Source organism: Chionomys nivalis, chromosome 10 (assembly GCF_950005125.1).
Source record: "Chionomys nivalis chromosome 10, mChiNiv1.1, whole genome shotgun sequence".
In the NCBI taxonomy this organism is placed as follows: domain Eukaryota; kingdom Metazoa; phylum Chordata; class Mammalia; order Rodentia; family Cricetidae; genus Chionomys; species Chionomys nivalis.
The window spans coordinates 76,416,847-76,435,636 of NC_080095.1; the positions used below are offsets into that span (position 1 = coordinate 76,416,847).

The 18,790-nt window shown below is 42.0% G+C and overlaps 1 protein-coding gene and 1 non-coding gene across 3 annotated transcripts in view; one reads left to right on the plus strand and one right to left on the minus strand.

Annotated features, from left to right (window-relative positions):
- Znf277 (zinc finger protein 277) overlaps positions 1-18,790 on the plus strand; it is a 99,280-nt gene that overhangs the window by 38,989 nt on the left and 41,501 nt on the right. Inside the window, exon 1 of one of the 2 annotated variants that reach the window (XM_057782955.1) lies at positions 3,779-3,839. The exons of the other annotated variant lie outside the window; for it this stretch is intronic. The gene's annotated coding sequence lies outside the window, so the exon portion shown is untranslated. Of the gene's footprint in view, positions 1-3,778; positions 3,840-18,790 lie in introns of those variants that run through there. 2 annotated transcript variants of the gene reach the window in all.
- On the minus strand, positions 13,793-13,925 carry LOC130883170 (small nucleolar RNA SNORA66). Its single transcript, XR_009057883.1, has one exon. It is a non-coding gene; the product is annotated as a small nucleolar RNA SNORA66 (small nucleolar RNA).

Genomic DNA, 18,790 nt, shown 5'->3' on the forward strand with positions numbered 1-18,790 from the left:
CTCACGGCTTTGTCTCCTCAGTGAGTCCACACTGTTCCCAGCCTGTGGCCTTTAAGAGCTCTCCGCCCTCTGCAATCTGCCCTCTACTTGTGCAGCCTCAATAGAGTTCATCTGTCTTCGTGTCTTTCTACCAAATTGCTGAGACACTTTCATGTGTAATTTAAGAAGAAAGGATTATTGAGCCATGTGTTTAGACTGCCTGCCCAGATTTATGACACCAAATTACCAAGCTACTGACCAGAAATCTTCAGCTTTATTTTAAAGCTCAGAACAAAAGCCAAAGCGAGTACACTGGAGGGACTATCATACTTTCAAAGAGAACTTCAGACCTTAAATTCCTGGAAAATAATGCATTTTCTTTCCATGCAGGGGAGTAATTGTTGCCTTTTTCTTTTCTTTTTTTAATGAAAAAAAAAACTACTATAGGTCTGGGGAAGTAGACTTGTCAGAAAAAAATAAAAAATAAAGAACCACTTTCCCGCAAACATGAGGTTCTGGGTTCAGATCCCTAGCACCATAGAAAAGCTGAATGAGGCATGCACCTGTTGTCTGGTCTAGGGTGTGTTACCAATGTACAATAAGAGGGATGGCTTAGGGGTTGAGTGCTCACCCTGTGGGATCTGACACCTTCTGCAGACAGATGGTATCAGACTTGAGTTTTATTGCACTGTTAAAACAACTGTTTAGCCAAAAGCTAGCAGTGTTGATAGTGCAGTGTTTTTGTCATTTTCAAAATAAACTGGACACGATGGCTTGTAAACAGAATCTGCTTTAGTTTCTGGCCACCCAGACCCGAATAGTCACACAAAACTTTATTAATTGTGACACTGTTTGGTCGGTGATTTAGGCATATTTCTATCTAGTTTTTACATCTTAAATTAATCCGTTTCTATTAATCTGTGTATTGCCATGAGGCTGTGATTTACCAGTAAGGTTATAGTGTGGACTTTTCCTTTGGCAGCTACATGGTGTATCCTTGACTCCACCTTCTTTCCCCCTGCGAGAGTTTAGTTTTCCCACCTAACTCTATTCTGCCTGGCCATAGGCCAAAGCAGCTTCTTTATTAACCAATGGTAATAAAACATATTCACAGCATACAGAGGGAAATCCCACATCAATGGCTCACATCTTTATCCTCACAGTAGAGCACCGGGAAGCAGAGGCAGGCAGATCTCTGTGAGTTGAGACCAACCTGCTCTACATAGAGAGTTCCAAAACAGCCAGTGCTGCATACAAAATAATCCTTAGCTACTTGCAATTCTGAATTTACTCTTACAGTTATTGTTGCACACGTCTGAAATTATAAAGAGATAATTTTTAAAAGTTTTTAAATAATCCTTTAGTGAACCAAAGCTAATTTTTTATTTTAGTAGCTGTAAGATCTCTGACATTCAGACACTTTCTGTTCTGCATTCTCTTCTGAGTGACAGCTCTTAAATCCCATTGCTTGCCCTGGAAAAGTGGGGGCAGAGCTCTTTAAATTGGTGTAACAGTTTCTTCACTCTGGTTGTCAACCGCTGCTCAGAGCACACGTAAATGAGAGCTGATGGTGAGATTCAAAGCAGGAGACCTTTCTGCTCCCAAACAGTCTTTGACACTACTATGGCCTTTCCTATGGTCTCTGCGTATATTAGTGTTGAACTGACTCGGCTCAGGTTTGGTTTGCTCTTGTTTGTTCTTTAGTAGTTACTGTACATGATCAGTAGTAATCAGTTAGCAGAGTGCTGGGCTTAGGGCTTCGGGTGCTATGTGGGACATTCTTAGCTTTTGTTTGGTAGAAGCCAATATCTGATAATATGTTCCCAAAGCCCCTACCTGGTAAATAGAGTAAACGGAGAGGTCCAAGGTGATCAGCTGATACTAAGGGTTGAACATAATTTTCTTATCCCTAATGATGTGGGATGTCCTTCTGTATATGTGTTGCTTTTCTTGGATAACGAATAAAGCTGTTTTGACCAATGGCTTAGAGAAAAAAGTCAGGCAGGAAATCAGAATGGCGATAGAGTAGGTGGAGTCAAGGAGGCGCCATGTAGTTGCCAAAGGAGAAGGACACCGGAACTTTACCCTTAGACCACAGCCTCATGGTAACAATTAATAGAAATTGGTTAATTTAAGATGTAAGCGCTAGCTAGAAATATGCCTGAGTCATCAGCCAAACGGTGTTGTAATTAATATAGTTTCTGCGTGATTATTCAGGTCTGTGCGGCTGGGAAACAAATGAACTGTCTCTGGTTACACCCTAAGGTGGGGTTATGATTTTCTTTTCCCTCATAAACAGTTCAGGATCATGCTTCTAATATTTGGGAGATCCTAGTTCCTAACCCCACCCTCTCATAAAATCCAAGGCTTTCTGTCATCTAAAAGCTGTGTTCTGCTACCAGAGTTGCCAGTAGATAGCTCATCCATCCCAGCATGTCCTACCCTAAAAATGCTATGTTAGATCTGGATGTTCAAGCACTAATACTGCATGAGCATTCTTTGGAAACTCTGCATTCTGAAAAATGACACACTAAAATAACCTTATGAAGGAAATGGGATAAATGACAGATCCCTAAAACTTGGTAGATTTTTGTGGCAGAGCAATCCTAAAAAAGAGTAGACAGTTAAACCCGTGTTGCATGCACATCCAGGTGAGTTTCTGCATCCCGGCATCTTTTCCTTCGTATCCCATCTTCAGAGCATAGGCCTTTGTGGGTATTGCTTTTAATGGAAACAAGTTTTATCAGAATTAAGTATCTGGCCCAAAGAGTCTAGATCTCTCTCAGTCGGGTATGCTTTAAACAGAAAAGAGATGCCCTTCCCGTGTCCAGCCAGTGGCTCAGCTGTCATAGGGAGCTTAATGGTAGAAGAGGATAGCAGTTCCTCAGGCCTCATCTGGACTTAAGGAAGGACTCCCTAGAATTTACCAGATTTTCTCAAAGATCTTTTGTGTAGCCAGTGTATACAAAGCTGACTTACAATTGAAGGAGCACGATCAATAAGTAATGATTCATTAGCATTTTATAAAATCTCCTTTTAGTCAATTTACTGTCTGTAAGATACAATTTTATTCATCACAAAATATTGCCTCTGAAATAAAATGCATTTTCTCCCAAAAGAAGACTTTATTTTTTTACTGCTATCCACAAAGGTTTATCTTCTTATGATAACTTATAAAGTCACATGATTGGTCATAATAGGTTTCTATTAAAACAGTGGTTTGTGGCTTCACATAAAACAACTCCCTGCTTCCCTTGAGAAACTGCGTTAGAATCTCTGCATGAAAAGCCAGCATGTTTTGATAGCTCCTAGCTGAGTACTGTGGACCATTGCGGCTGAGAGCCACTGCCAGAAAACCAAAATGACTAAAGGTAGTCATTAGAGTGTCATTTTTAGTAAGGTTGCATTTAGACATCATTTCCAAAGTCAGTGCTAGTTGGATTAACTGCTGGCAAAATTCAGTGCTTATTGTCATATGAGTCATTCACGAAATGTGCCATGTAGGCTGACTGAAACACCTATTCTTCAGAAATAAGATTCACATCATTTTTGGGGTTCATTTTTGTCATGTTGGCTATAAAATATGGGAGAGGCAGCCCACTGAAATGGCAAGGCTGAAGTCTGTTACGCGCTGCGTATATCGCCCCGCACAGTTTTACTCCTCCAACCTCTGTTGTCTTTCTTATTTTTAGACAGGGTCTCATCTCTCCCAAGCTGATCTGGAAATCTCTGTGTAGCCTATGGCCACTGTGAACGTCTTCATTTCCAAAGTGCATAGATTGCTACTCACATTGCCTAGTTAATGGAGTGCTGAAGTTCAGATACAGCGCCTGGTGCATCCTACACGAGAGCTCTACCAAGTGAGCCACATCCCTAGGTCCTCAAGGGATAAGTTAGATATATAGTTATGTTGCCATGGGGATAGAATTTGTGATATCAGACTTCTAGAGGATCATTTGTCACAGATAGGATTTATGGTGCTGAACTTCACTCGAAACATACGATAGCTGTCAATAGATGAATAAATTAAAGAAAATGTGTTTTTAGTGTTCTGAACATGACTGACTCGTAACTATTTAGAAAAACCTTAAAAGACTGCACAGAACTATGTCTGTGTAAAGCAGCCCAAATACTAATGGGCTGAAGTAACTTGAAGAAAGGGATTTGTTTAAAATGTCACAAAGTAGGACCAGAACACTTTCCCAACAGGCAGCTCATTTGCTGGACTATGCCTAACTTGTTCTTTCTTTGAGTGCTTTTGACTATTTAAGTTGTGTCTATGGGGCCATGAGCAGCTTGCCTGCTGTGAAGCATGGATTCTGAGACAGCAATCCAGCTCTGATATTTATTTCCTTTGCTCCTAAGGGTCTAGAATAGCCTTTGCCTGAAACTATTGTTTTTGAGAGAAACATTTATTACATTGTGGTAATATATTGAATGTCAACTATAACCTTAAGTTTTTATTTCAAGACTAAGATATAATTTATTATTTTTGTTGTGGATGCTTTAGAGCCTTTCTCTTACAAGGCGCTTCATTGTAAAGAGGGTTGTTGCCACCGGCCTGTTACTTAGGGCCACCACCAGCAGATGTAGCCAATGAAGAATAGTCCAGCAAACGTGCTCAGCTCTAGCCCTGCTGCGGTGGTTCAAGGCTGTCTTCTAAAGAAGTGAGGCTGAATTAGTCATTGCTAACTTTAACCTCTCAATAACAGGTCAAAAAGAATTAGTCTACATTCTCTTAATTTAGAGCTGGTATGGCATTTGCTGAATAAGATGGTAAAAATATTTGTGTGAAGAATAGGGAATATAACCTATGGTTTTTCTCTGAATGAAAAATATACCCAACATAGATATTGACTTGAAAGCAGAACTTGGCCTAATTCTAAATTATGAATGTATTTAGGACAAGCCAAAGAAATGCACATTCAGCAACAAAACTAAGTATCTTCTCTTTGTTAGAAAGACAAACATTAATTCTCCCAAGGAGCTAATGCAACCTTTCTGTATAGAGATATCTTACATAGAGATTGAATTTCCCAGATGTTCTAACAACTTAAATAATATGCAGAACTTTTGAAAATGTTTTAATTATTAATGTTGGGATTTTTTTTAGTGCCTGAAAGTTAATCATTAACTGTTTTTATAAAAACAACTCATTGTACAAAGAGTTCTTCATATTAATGAATCGGGACACCAGTACTGAAATAAAAATATGACTGAGTCATTTGGTTTTGCAAATAGAGATATATTAGTCCCACAACTCAAAAATTTATGATTCTATCAAATCCACTAATTATACTTAAAAGAGAGTATCAGGTAGGTAATTCACAATTTTCCAGCTGCTAGCCTATTTCATTAAAATATTGACAAGACTACAAATTCTAAAGTAATTTTCTATCAAGTCAAATCAATTGAATTATGCTAGCCATGCCCTCTGTGGATGTCTATGAAGTTTCTGCTAGGGCTGTGCTTGCTTAAAAGCATGAATAAGGTGGGCCAGTTAACCAGTCAGATTTTTTGGCTCAGAATTGACTTTGCCCTTCATTTCCATCATTTTTCTTATTAGAGCTGAATAAATAAGAACAAGCACCATGTCTATTTTTTCCATTCTTGCCCAAAGCCTTTGCTTCTCAGTGTCCTGTTATTCCCTTACATAGGTGGCCATAGGTTTTATAATTGATGAAATATCACTAGTTAAGGTTAAGATTTTAGTGTCAAACTTCTGGTTGCAGTTTTACCTTAGAGAAGTCATTCGGCGTTCTGCTAATAAAGAGGAGACACACACACACACACACAAAAAAAAAAAAAAAACAGGCCTAGCACTTTGGAAGTGAAGGCAGGAAGTTTAGGAGTTCAAGACCAGCCTGAACTAAATGTTACAGACAGACAGACATAAAAAAATAAAAGCAGAAGTAAAGTTAGGTAATAGCTAAGAACTCAGTACCCAGAATGTACTGAAATGTACCACACATCCAGCCTTGAATTTTTCTTACTGCCTTGGCATCACTGGTGCTGGCCTATTAAAGTAAGAGTGATAATCTTAATTTAAATGCTGGGAAGTATTTTTAAAAGCATAGAGTAAGAGCAGCAGAGGAAATGTAATTTTATAATGTATAGTATGATCCTTCATCTACTTTTAGAATCAAAATCTCTTATTGATAATAAGCATTCCAGTAGGGGAACTTACTTCTAGGGAAATGAATATACTTATTCATGTGTATATTTTAAAGTGTGTTTTAGCAGTAGAAATAGGATATGACTTATATGCTTACCATATTATAAAGGAGGGTTTGTTTTTAGCCATTTCTCTTCCTAGGGTTTATTTCCTTTAAAATGTCAAGGGTTTGTATGGTTTTCAATAGCTACTGCTCTCATGTTGTTATTCTTGCATTGATAACATAGACAGCACTTTTTCCCCTTCTTAGTTAAGGTGTTTGTTGCTGTGAACAGACACCATGACCACAGCAACTCTTATAAACATTTAATTGAGGATGACTCACTTACAGTTTTAGAGATTCAGTCCATTGTCATCATGGTGGGGAGCATGGAAGCATACAGGCAGATGTGGTGCTGGAGTTGAGAGTCCTACATCTTGCAGGCAACAGGAAGTTGACTGAGACACTGGGAGGTACCATGAGTTCAAAGCTCAACCCCCACAGTGACACTATTTTTCCAACAAGGCCATACCCTGCTGTGTAATAATCCTCTTGTACACTGTAAAGATTTGGCACTCGATTGGTTTAATAAAGTGCTGATTGGCTAGTAGCCAGACAGGAAGTATAGGCAGGGTGACCAAACTACGGGTGATGGGAAAGAGAAGGGTGGAGTCAGGAGTCACCAGCCAGACACGAAAGGAGCAGGAGATTAATGTGCCATGTCGTGCCATACCGTGCCACCATATGGCAAGGAGCGCAAATAAGGAAGATGGGTTAATTTAAAATGTAAGAGTTAGTTAGTAATAAGTGTGAGCTATCAGCCAAGCAGTTACAATTAATATAAACCTCTGTGTTTGAGAGTGGTTGTGGGACACAGGAAACACCCGTTTACAATACCCACTCTAACAAAGCCACACCTCCTAATAGTGCCACTCCCCATGAGATGATAGGGGCCAATGACATTCAAACTAACACATTCCACTCCCTGGCCCCCATAAGCTAGTAACAGTATCAGTATTATAATGCAAAATGCATTTAGTCCAGCTTCAAAAGTACCCATAGTCTTATCACAGTCTCAACAATTTTAAAGTTCAGTGTCTCTTCTGAGATTCATGCAATCTCTTAACAATAATCACCTGTAAAAAATCAAAACCAAAGAGCAGATCCCATGCTTCTAACATATAATGGCACAGGATATACATTACCATTCCAAAATGCAAGAAAGGGAGCACAATGAGGAAATACTGGGCCAAAGCAAGACTGAACCCCCCTGGAAAAATTCCAAATTCTGTATCTCCATGTCTGATGTCAAAGGGCTCTTCAGATCTCCAACTCCATTCAGCTTTTTTGACTGCAGCACACTTCTTTCTCTTGGGTTCATTCTGCTCCCTGTTAGCAGCTCTCCTCAGCAGGTAACACACAATTCTGGCCTCTCTAACATCTTGGGTTCTCCAAGGCAATTCAGGCCTCAACTGCACAGCCTTGTGAAATAGCCTCTTTATTAGGCCTCCATTAGGGACACCCCTGACATATGCCTGGCCTCGTTGGCATTCTTTTGGCACAAAGACAAATTCCATAATCCCTTTGTTCTATCCTTACTAAAGCCAGAACGATGTGCCTGAAGCTGCCAAGTTCTGCTGTTTACTGGAGCTGAAACATGGCCCCCTCATTGAATTACATTTTCACCAACTTTCTGTTTTTCACTGCCTAAGCTTGGCTGCCCTGAAACTTGCTCTGTAGACCAGACTGGCCTCAAACTCAGAGATACACCAGCCTCTGCCTTCCCAGTGCTGGGATTAAAAGTATGCCCCACCACAGCTGACTCTAAGCTTTTCTCTAGTTTCTTTTCACAAGTTGGAAATTCAGCTGGGATTGGGGGTGGGGTGTCTTTCCCTGAGGTCACCACTCCCTAAATTCTATTCTTAATCCCTTTATCTCCTTGAACACAGGATTTAGCTCTATTACACTTCTTGGTATTCTTTTTCTCCTCAAAACTTACTTTCTGTAATTTACCTTGCTCAGCTTGCTCCTTTTCATTATAAAAGAGTTACCACTGATATCCTCATGACAGGCTGCTTTGAGATTTCTTCTGCCAGTGGGATTAATCCAAAACTCTTCACTTTAGCCTCAGGCAGATTCCAGATAAGGTCAAAAAACAGCCACTTTCTTCACCAAAGTATCACAATACCAGTCTCTAGGCCACAGAGTAACATTCTTCACCTCTGAAACCTATTGATTCCCACAGTCCATCCAATCACATTCAACACCACTGTCTTCCATGCCCCTACTAATAATACAGTCCATTAAGCAGCTCTTAAAGCATTCCACTGCTTTCCTAACCTACCATACCAAAGTCCATCTTATTCCCAACAAAAGTATGGTTAAACCTATCATAGGAATACCCTAGTTCATGGTAACTGTCCTGGAACTAGCTCTTGTAGACCACACTGGCCTCGAACTCACGGAGATCCGCCTGCCTCTACCTCCCAAGTGTTGGAATTAAAGGAATGCGCCACAACTGGCCAGCTGGTAATAAGTTTTCTGTCTCCCAATAATAAGTTTAAGGGCTGAAGCAGTAAGCTAGATCAATCCGAATTGGTAAAGTATAACAACAGGTTTATTTGAGCAAAGCAACTTTCTGGTGGTTTTTACAATCCCCAGAGATCTAGGCTTGAGAAGCGCACCCCAAACGAAAGCAGGGAGATTTTATAGGTCGTAGGTGGGGTTGATGACATGTCCTCCACAAGCTGGGTTTGTGCCCAAGTATGGTCAAAAGCCGAGCACCTTAGGTGAGGACTTGGGCAGCTGGCAACTTCAGGGGAAGCAGCTACAGTAGCCACCAAGAATGCCAAACTGGACTTTTTGGCACCCTTCCTTTGTTCAGAGACTGCATGAGCTGGGTTTGGAGAGAGAGAGAGGGAGGAATGGTGCCTTCCAGATCATCCAGGGGAGTGCTGGAGGTTCCAGCTGAGTGAATACCTGGTACCAACCTATCTTAAAGTTTCTAGTGCTGTGAAGAGACACCATGACCACGGCCACTCCTCTACAGGAAAGTATATTACTGAGGTTGGCTCACTTACAGCTTCAGAAGTTCAGTCCATTATCATCGTGGTGAGGAATATAGAGGTATGCAGGCAGACATGGTACTAGAGCTGAAAGTCTACATCTTAGAGGCAATAAGTTGACTGAGACACTGGGCAGTATCCTGAGCATACAAAACCTCAAAGCCCACCCCCACAGTGACACACTTCCTTGAACAAGGCCATACCCACTCCAACAAAGCCACACCTCCTAATAGTGCCACCTCCTATGAGATTATGGGCCAATTACATTCAAACTACCACATTCCCCTTCTAGAGTGAATTAGGATAAGAAAGTCTGCATTACCCAGAAACACAGATAATCTACAGCTGTGTCCATTACTTGCTGCTGTGAGCTGACAAGAAGCAGCTTAAGGGCAGAAGTTTCTTTTGTCTCTCAGTTTGTGGCTGCAGTCCATCATGGAAAGGACATCATGGTGGCAAGACTGGCTGGGTCCATGGCAGCCAGGGTATGAGGTCGCTTCCTCACATCTGTGTGGATCAGGAAACAGAGAGAAAGGGGGCTAGCAGTGCCCAGCTGGCTTTCGCCTACTCCTCTTTTGGTCAGTTCTGGACTTTAGCCTGTGGAATGGTGTCACCCCCAGGCTGAGCTTTCCACTGCAGGGACACCTCTCTGGAAACACCTCCCGGACAGACCCAAAAGTGTTTCCATAGAAGCCCAGGCATTTATCTTTCCCTTTTTTAAAATCCTACTTTATTTTTTATTGAAGTATATGTGTATGTGTTTTTGTTTGTATGCTTATGTGCACACACATCCCGCATGCCTTCAACAGCCAGAAGAAAATCTCAGTTCCCCAGACTGGAGTTAGAGGCAGCTGTGAGATGCCTGGTGTAGATGCTGAGAACCAAACTCTGGTCATCTAGAAGAACAGCAAGCTCGTTTAACTGCTGAGTGCTTCCGTTCTCTGTGTCCCTTAGGCATTTCTTCATCCAATAAAGTTGAAAAGCACAATTAGCCATTATAACCTAGAAATAAAACCATTATCAATTTTAGTTTCTTACTTTGTTTCAACCAAACTTGCCTGAGGGGGGAAAAATCTTAATCACTAAATTTTCACCCTTAGGTAGTTTTGAAACTAAAATATATGTGGCACAGAAGAGAATCAAAAGCCAGAATTTAGGGCTGGGATTCTGTGTTACTTTGTCACTATAATAATGGAGAGGACTTGGTCATTGTCATCTAAGGTACCCTGCAGTCAAATCAGAACATGAGCGGGAGAGAGGCCCTGCCCTGCCCTACTAGTTTCTAAGTGGACCCTTCTTAGTAGCATCGAAATGTGATGATAGTTTTCTAGACAAAAACAATAGATCTATAAATAACCAACCCCACCCCCCATCCCATCCCAGCTGAATTTAGTGCATTGACCGTGCTTTGGGACTATGTAAGGAAGAAACATGGGCTATTTCTAAAAGGGTTGGCCTTGTTGACAGCTTTGATGTTAAGACAAGATTGTTGCCACGTGTTGTCATGCAGCTATAATGTCCATGACTCATCTTCGAGTCTTACCATCTCTGCCTCCTTGGCTTCCCTGCAGTGATGGACTGCAACCTAGAATTATAAGCCAAATAAACGCTTTTTCCTTTAAGTTGCTTTCATCACATTTTTATCACACCCTTAAGGAAAAAAAAAAAAAATAAAGGGCCAAGTGTCCCTCAGTCTCTAAAATAAATCTGTATTCCTGTATATTTCTCTCATTTATTATAATCTCTAAAATAAATCTGTATTCCTGTATGTTTCTCTCATTTATTATAGCAGTGAAAAGCTAGCAAATACCAATGCTTATATTCGCATTATAAATAAAAATGGCAATAAAGTGCTAACATAACACCCTTCACATACTTACAAATAAAAATAGTAGGAGAAGTAAAAGAAATATAGTTAAGAAACAGGATTAATGATTATTCAACTTTTTGCAGTTCCCCAGAACCATTTAAGATTGAAAAGGTGTTCTTCTGAGAAAATTTCACATGTACATAATCTTAAATACAGTTTCACATTGAACTCATAAACTCCAGAGAATATAAATCACTTGTGTGCCTATTAACCCCAACTTCTGAACCAGTAGGTGAATCTAATATGACTCAATGGTGATACATGGGGATTTATTTATTTATTTATTTATTTATTTATTTATTTTTGGTTTTTCGAGACAGGGTTTCTCTGTGGCTTTGGAGCCTGTCCTGTCCTGGAACTAGCTCTTGTAGACCAGGCTGGTCTCGAACTCATAGAGATCCGCCTGCCTCTGCCTCCCAATTGCTAGGATTAAAGGCGTGCACCACCACCGCCCGGCTACATGGGGATTTAAAATAATTAAATTCACTAGAAACTTGATGCTCCACTTCTGTCAGCATGTTAGAGCTCAGAGGCCGGATGTGTGAGGCCTCCATTTCGGATAAGCAGATCAAGAGCCCTTTGTAACTCTGTGCCTGTAACCGGGACATTTAGTTTTTATGTTGTATCTTAGTAAATTCTCCATAGTGATAGTATTAAACCTGTTCCCCATTTCTGCAAGCCCAGCGTTTAGGATGGGTGGAGCTTATCTCATGTCGGCCTCATCTCTTGAGGCTAGCTTATAAATCTTTCCACTTTTCTCATATCTACACTAAATACACTGTGGGCTTTTCCTTAGTTCTTAATATAATGTGCTACAGAAATATCTAGTACCAACAATATAATCAGAACTTTAGTGGACAAGGGAATTTGTTTTGTTCTAGGAGCCTAGGCTGCCTTTGTTTGGATTTACATCTTTAATTAGCCCACAGGAATTTCTAGTGTATACATCAGTATCTCACAGCATCTCATACATGCAGCATGCTCACTGTCAGTAGAAATAAGAATAGTTAAAACATTTGAGCAGTTTCTTTTCAAGACCCCTCTCTGTTGTAGGAAGCTAAATTATGCTGGTTAATTTTTTGTCAGCTTGACACAGCAGAGTCATCTGGGAAGACAGAACCTCAGCAGGGAAAATAACTATTAATCTGGCCTGCAAGTCTGTGTAGTATTAGTGACTGATGGGGGAGGGCCCAACCTAATGTGGGCAGTGCCAACCCAAGTGTACCTGGGTTGTGTAAGAAGCAGACTGAGCAAGCCATGAGGAGCAAGTCAATAAGCAGCACCCTCCATGGCCTCTGCTCTGTTCCTGCCCTGACATCACTCCATGATGGACTGAGATGAGGACATGGAAGGCAGATAAGCCCTCTCCTCCTCAGGCTGATTTTGTTCATGGTCTTTTTTTTTTTTTTTTAAAGGGTTTCTTTTTTTTTTTTTTAAATATTTCTTTATTTATTATGTATGCAATATTCTGTCTGTGTGTATGCCTGAAGGCCAGAATAGGGCACCAGACCTCATTACAGATGGTTGTGAGCCACCATGTGGTTGCCGGGAATTGAACTCAGGACCTTTGAAAGAGCAGGCAATGCTCTTAACCGCTGAGCCATCTCTCCAGCCCTGTTCATGGTCTTTACAGCCATTAACTGTATTTACTCACAATGACAGGGTTACTTCATCTTCCAGCCTGTCCCTATTATTCCTAATGCTCCTCTGGAAAAATTGTCAGAAGGGTTAAATGAAGAAGTTAATGGAAAGCAAAAGACATGGTCGCCACACACATGATAATGAACACCCCACTGGAACTCTCTGCCTCCTGAAAAAGCTTTGCTTGCTGGCCTTTCAAACAAGAGATTTAACTTTTATTGAGTTCATGTGTGTGGCGACCATGTCTTTTGCTTTCCATTAACTTCTTCATTTAACCCTTCTGACAATTTTTCCAGAGGAGCATTAGGAATAATAGGGACAGGCTGGAAGATGAAGTAACCCTGTCATTGTGAGTAAATACAGTTAATGGCTGAAGTCCTCTAAGCTTTACTTACTTGGCTTTTCTTTAACGTGGTTTTAAAATCTATGGCATAAAATCTACCCGCATAACAAAATTTAAACTCTCATCGCTGCAACTGTATGCGCATTGTTGTGCAGCACCTGTCCCCAACACTTGCGTCTATGTCCCTAATGCTTGGACCCACTGGAACGCAACACCCCACTTCCCACTCCTCAGCCCCTCAGCAGCACTCTGTGTGCTTCTGCGAGTGTCTGCCTGTAGACACCACGTGTAATAGACCCGTGTAGCACTTCTCTTTTTGTCCCTGGTTTATTTCATATATGATGCCTCAAGGGTTATCCTCCATGTTGTAACATATGATGGGACTCCCCCCCACTTCTCAGTGTGTGTGTACCACTGTCCACACACGGGGTTCAGAAGACATTTCGTGGGAGTTGGTTTTCTCCTTCCAGTTATGAAGTTCACAACAGTGCCCTACCTTCTACCTCATCTCATAGGCCCTGAATTAACCCGTTTTTAAGGCTGAATAGTGTTCTGAATTTGTCCATCCCTCGCTCGGTTATTTCTACGTCTCTGCTGTTATGTTTCACATTTCAGCACAGATACGTCTTTTGAAATCCTGTCTTCACTTCTTCAGGACGAATCAGCACAAGAAGAAGGCAGGGGTCCTGTGAATAATCCATTTGCAATGTTTTCTGGAATATTTTTCCTTTTTTTTTTGACCTGTTCTGGGACAGAATGGGCACCTCAGTAGCCATCTGAGGTCAGTGCGCTGCTGTCACCACAATTGCTCTAGCAAACCTGGTTCCCTTAGCCGCTGCCACATTTTGCCGAGCTAGTGATTGAGTTTGCACTGTTTTCTGGAATCTTTAAACTGTTTTTTTTTCCTAGTGGCCATCATATAGCAGGTTTAAAATCTTATCTCACTGTGGTTTTGATTTCCCTGGTAAGATTGAGCCGTTTCCATAAATCTGTTGCAATTTATCTTCTTTGGAACAGAATCTGATCAAGTCCCTTGGCTGGCGGTTTTATCTGGTTTCATTGTTTGGAGTTTTGGTTGTGGGGCTTCTTACATGTGTCAGATAGCCCTAGTTGTAGGCTGTGGCCTCACTGCAGATGACATTTCAGAGTATAGCACTTGGCTTTCGTGGCGCAGTCCCATGGCTGCCATGGCTACTGGATCAGGCTGTTTTAACAGAATCATAAGGCAGCTCACATGCGCGTTCAGAGAGTAATCATTTGACATTCCGGGGATCTCCTCCTAGACTCAGTAAGGTCATCAATGCCCAGCATGAGGTCCTCAGCATTCAGCTTCCTTGAGATGCAAGGCTTTTGTAGTTATTCTTTTCATACATTTTGTCTGAGCAGTTATCACTCCGTGTGAGAACTAGAGCAGACAGCATGTTAGTTTGTGCATACAGGTGAAGCAAGCGTGGGGCCCAAGCAGAATCTCTAAGGTGCTTTTGGCCGAATTTTTTTGCTGGATTTGCAGAGCTCCCTTCTGTTTTTAGGATTCGAAGCCACTGCCACAATGGGTTGTACTTTGCTGTATCTCTTGTCTTTTACCATGCTGTAAAATGTAGCTGTACTGCTCATTACAGCTGGAATAAACCAGCTGTTAGACCTGCTGTTTTAACAGGGAGTGACATCTGCTGACCCAGCACTTAGTATTTGATGGCACTCTCTGGGGGAAAACAGACTATCTTTTAACTGGCCACCTGTTTGTAGCCTTTTCAGGTGTTGAGGATGCGCACATGCGCCCTGAGCTCAAGTGATTCCCATTGCTAATGTTCTGAGCTGGTTTCCAGGGAGCAGACTTGGGACAGCTACTGCTCTTCTTCTGTGTAAACTCAGGACTTGAAATCAGTATTTTTTTTTTTTAAGATCTCTAACACACAAGGCCCTGGGTTTGATTCCCGGCACCAAAAAGAAAAAGACATCCCCGAAAGTGACACTCAGGAACTTTTGCTCTGAACTGAAGCATGTAGTCAGGACCCAGGACTATTCCGTATAAACTTCCTGTATCTTGGAGTGGTCAATTTACTATGCATTCCAAATGTTCTTTGCTGTAATGTATCCTTCCATGAAGAATATCGAAAAGTTAAATTCCAATAAAATGTAACATATCAAGGATAGGCAAGGGACTGAGGTCAGTCTGAACTATGGAAGGAGACCCTGTCTCATCAAAATTAGAACAGATAAATTGTAACTGCTACAGTGACTAATGTTCATTTCTAATTTAGAATTCACTTCAATTTTCAGTCATTACTAATTGGCATTGTTATGCCAAGGCCCCAGCTCTAAAGAAAGACCAAGCTGTAAATACAGCTGGTCTACCCTTAATTCCAGGCAGGCACAGGTGTTTCTTAAAATGGGACTTTCCTAGAAACTTAACGTTGGCGCTCTAGTTCAAAGGACCTCTGGCCTGTTGTTCATTCTTTCATGTCTTCATTTAACAAACATTTGTCAAATACCGACTTTGTTCCAGCCACTGCAGTCTACACCAGACATATAAAAATAATCCCTTGACCCTGAGTTCACAGACCAACATAGTCATGGAGATAGATGTGTGTGTAAGTCATTGATTACAGCAGTGGGACATGAAGGGATGGAAGGTCAAGCCCAAAGGGAACCATGGATTGCAGAGGCCGGCAAACTGGACCGTTCAGACCCAGCACACAGAGACCAGTTTCTGCTTCGTGTCTACCAACCATCTGGACCTTCTGTGACCAAACCACCCACCCTATCCTAACACCAAACCTTTTCTGTCCTCTTTGTGTTGGATTCTGAAATCGTTGACTAAAACTTCTGTTCTTACAGGGGCCTTGTCTTAGCCAGGGGTTCTATTGCTGCAATGCAACACTGGGGCCAAAGCAAGCAGGGGAGGAAAGGGTTTGTTTGGCTTACATTTGCACGACAAGTCCATCATGGTGGAGGAAGCTAGGACAGGACCTCAAACAGGACAGGAGCCTGGAGGCAGAACCTGATGCAGAAACCATGGAGGGGGGCTGTTTGCTGACTTGCTTCCCCTGGCTTGCTCAGCCTCCTTTATTATAGACCCAGGACCAGCAGCCCAGGGATGACCCCACCCACAGTGGGCTGGGCCCTCCCCATCCATCACTGATTAAGAAGATGCCTTACAGCCGTATCTTAAGGAGAGAGGGAAAATCCTATTTAAAAGTTCTGTTGAGTCTTTTATATAGTAGCTCCAGTTCCCATACTCAGTAATTCCTAAACCATAGGTTCCTCAGACATAAAATTTTCACATCTATGATTTCACTCTGTTCCTTTGCCATGACATGTTTCAGTACATGTGAATTTTGTGTCTGTTCATTCAGGAATCACTTGAGGAAAAGAAAAGCTGGGCATTAGCTATATAAAGGGAAGAAAGGGAGCCACAGAAGACCAGAGTTTACAGGAAATCTTGGGGGGTGGGGTGGGTGGGCTAAGAACAGTCATGGAAGAAAATGTGGGATCCTGAGCATGGTACGAGAACTGCCGGGAGAGGTGGTGTCAGGACACCGGAGAATGCACAGAAATTCAAAGTGGCTTATAAATACCTACAAATCCAAAACAGCCCTGGGTGTAGGTGGTAAAGGAGAATGCAAGTTGGAAACTGCCTTTGGTCCTAGGAGCAGAATAATGTGATACTTGAGTTCAGTGTGAACTGTTCATAAAATACTACCTTCACTCCTCCTGTCTCGGTTCTGTCGCGTGGAGGATGGGATCTCAGTGACTTTAGGAATTGACACACTGGGAAGGAGGAATGCCAGAGAGCATTGCTGGTGACCAGTGGGGAATGCTTGTTTCGCTCCTGCCGCTGCTGCTGGTGATGGAGGCTCTTACTGTGTGCTTGTTTTCTCTGGTCAGACAAAGGAATTTGCAAATATTCCAATCAAATTTTGGAAGAATTTAAGCAGGGCTTGTTGCTACGTATCTGTTAGGTGCTATTTGCTAACATTACCTTTTCTTAAGATGTCTGTTTTCTTGGGGATCGTTTCTCCTTGGACAGTTCCATGCATGTAGGCAATGTATTTTGATCATATTCTCCCCTAGCTCTTCTCTTCCACGCCCACCCCTGAACCACTCCCACCATGACTCTCAACCTCATGTCCTCCTCCTCTTCTCTTTTTTTTTTCTCTTTAATAACCCATGAAGTACATTAGTGCTGTCCTAATAAGTGTAAGACCACCAGTGGCCACGCCCCTGAAGACAACTGACCTGTCCTTCCACCGGCAGCACCTCAGCTATGGGTGGGGCCTTATGAGGCCTCATCCACATGCTTGATTGTCTGTGGGTACCCTCTCGTTCCAAGAGGGCAGCAGCCATTCGGGGTCCAGAAGACAGCGTTTCTCAGCACTCTGCCTCATCTCCCCTCTTCAGTCCAGTGTGGCCCTCTGATGTTCCCTAAGCATTGAGATGGGGAGATTCCATGTCTTCTTTAAAGCCATGTGCTGAAGTTCTCATTCTGAGCGCTTGGGCAGTATCTGCAGTAACCGGTACCCGCTGGACATGCTATCCTTGTTGCCCTCGGCTGGCAGAGGGTTGCTAGCAGCGGCTTCATTAGCAGCTCCTCTAAAGTGCTTGCATGTTTTAAACACACTCCTACTGTCGTGTTTACTCAGCATCCTCTCTAGTGCTAATACAGAATTTTATGAACATATAAGCAGCTTGATTTAGGAGACTTTAATACGACTAGAGCGTGTGGGAATGGTACACTAAAAATCTCCTATGGGACCCTTCCCTCTCCTGTTCTGAGCCATGCTGCTTCGGGCTTTCCCTGAATGTCCTCTGTCACTTTCTCTTTATGCTGTTACCTTAGCTGTAGCTCGTAACAAACTGTGAGCTCGTCTGAGAAGACACACCGAGCAAGACTGCACAGAAGACCTGCTGTCATAAGTACTGAGTCAGGGTTTCATGGTGGTGGATCAATGCCTCCGTCTATGTGATTGAGCTGATCTGGGCCATGATCAACTGTGTACCAGTGACATTTAGTATTACTCAGTTAAGAATGCTTAAGTAATAAGGTAAGAGTAAAAATAAGAAATAAAATGCAGCAGAAAAATATTGGTATTAACCTAATTCTGAAATTCATCTGCAGAATAGCTCTCTTTTTTAATACTGGGGATTGACAGTAGTGCTCACATGTGTTAAGTTAGCTTTCTATCACTAAACTGTGTCTCCGACCCTCATCTTACCTTTTATTTTGAGGCAGGGTCTCATTAGTTTGCCCAGGCTGGCTTTGAACTCACTCTGTTGTCCCAGCACAATTTGAACTTCAGATCCTCTGAAGCACAATTAATAAAAACTCAGAGAGAAAAATTGGGGTTCAACTTGAAGATCCGAAAAGCAAAACAGCCAGCCACTGGCTCTTACCTCGACCTCAGTATGAAATGGTGATCTTGTCTCTGGGAATCTTAGAATGAGACTGAGAGCTGTCTCCTCCTGTCTTATATTCCTCTCTAGGACTAGGATTAAAGGCATGCACTGCCCAGTTTCTATGACAACTAGTGTGGCAACTGGGATTGAAGGTGCGTGTTACCACTGCCTGGTCTGTAAAATTGACCAGTGGGGCTGTTTTATTCTCTGATCTTCACGTAAGCTTTATTGCTTAAAATACAAATGAAATGCCACTACAGTCCTCCTGCCTCAGCCTCCTAGCACCCAGCCCAGCAGTTATCTCTCGCTGAGGAAAGTTCCTTTCCTTCTCAAATGCAAA